Source organism: Asparagus officinalis, chromosome 1, assembly GCF_001876935.1.
Source record: "Asparagus officinalis chromosome 1, Aspof.V1, whole genome shotgun sequence".
Lineage (NCBI taxonomy): Eukaryota > Viridiplantae > Streptophyta > Magnoliopsida > Asparagales > Asparagaceae > Asparagus > Asparagus officinalis.
Window position 1 is genome coordinate 16920385 of NC_033794.1, and position 1718 is coordinate 16922102.

The following is a 1718-nucleotide window of genomic DNA, read 5'->3' on the forward strand; positions in this document are numbered from 1 at the left end:
TTGGGTTCTGCGGACCATGCAACACAAATCATAGAAATCTTTGTTTGAGAAGTAATACCATGAACTTAGTGGTAGACCACAACAATTTTAATAATAAAGAATGTATTTTTTCCATCATAATCGCCTATTAATATCCGTACTTACGATCTACTATCCAAATGAGAGAACCCAAGATTTACTATTCATACTACGGTAATATTTAGTGTAATATTATTACTGTAGCAAACAGGAACCGGGATATTGTACCATTTTTGGGAAAAATATTATTGTAGCACACGGGAATGCTGCAGTATTTTTTTAAAACTGTAGCAGAGGCGGAACTGTAGCTTCCCAATAAATGAAAAAATTACTGTAACATTTAAAAACCAGGATTACTGTAGTAGAAAAAAAATATGTCATGCTTTGCACGGTGTTCACGACTAGTTTATATGAATGTAAGTACTGCTATAGTAGTTGTAACTGAGATAATATTTTCTTTATGGCTTAGTCACTATCTAAATTTAATAAAGGGGGAGTGTGATGTTTATTGCGTATAATAAACTTATGCGACCAATTGGAAGATCCTCTGTGGCAACAGGTCCACCTTGTTTAGCCACTCAATCCAATTATTTGCCTTCGCATGGTCCACAAAATCATGGCCCTCAAATGCCAAGTGAGTCATGAGCCAATCTCTATCGTCTTGTGAACTTCACTCAAGGGGCTGGCATTTCCTTTTCAATTCATCCAAGCTATTGGTGAGGTGTAAGGATCAACTCAACAATGTTCAAAGAACAGGTTGAGACTTGATGATGATGATGATGCTCAACATTAATAAAAAAAGGCTGATATTGTTAGAAATTTTGTCAAGCTACACTGGGGATCCATATGGTACTAAGATCACATGAAAACATTTTGCAAATGGAGAGGCAGCCATAGCTCATAAAGTCACGAGGACAAGAAACCATTCCATGCTAGTTTTCACATGCTCTGCCCCAAGACCGTCAGCATTCTTCATTATGTGAGTAAGTCGTGGGTCAAGCCGTTGAGAGCACAAGTACTACAAACATCAGGTCTTGTCTCGCTTGCCTCACAAATAATGTAATATATTCAAATTAGTTCTTGATTAGCCTAATCCAGATTAGTTCGGAACCAACGGACTTGGAGTATTTCTAGCCTGATTACTCAAAAGTGGTTAAATTCGATCTTTAGATTTCGTCAAAGTAGGGATTATTCCTGGTCCGATTATCGTTCCACTTAATCTGATTTGCTCGGTTCACCAAAACACTACCTTAGTCCTTACAATATATTTTGATTGGACTAAAATTATTTAAAATTTATGGGAAAATTGTTTGAAAAGGTTTTTTTTTTCCCTTTTTTCCCCTCTTTTCCTTAATCTATGTAAAACTAACAAGCTTTGTTTCATACTTGTCTCATGGAAAATCATTCTCTATATTATTCTTCTGAGACCCCACATCCAACCAAACTTGCACTTAAAGTCAAGAATTTGAAATTGGTCAATGATTCTTGGTGGACAAGTCTTCTAAGAGAGGTAGCTAGCAATTGTACAACTGAATTGTGGATGCTTAGTTCGGGATCATTACATCGATGATTTTTCTTCAACTGTGTTTCTATCATTGACTTCAAATATTAGAGTGAAAGATTACAATCACGAACCCTTACCACAATTAAAAGGTATCAGTGCAGCGGAATGAACCTTGGATCTGCTAATAAAACAATCT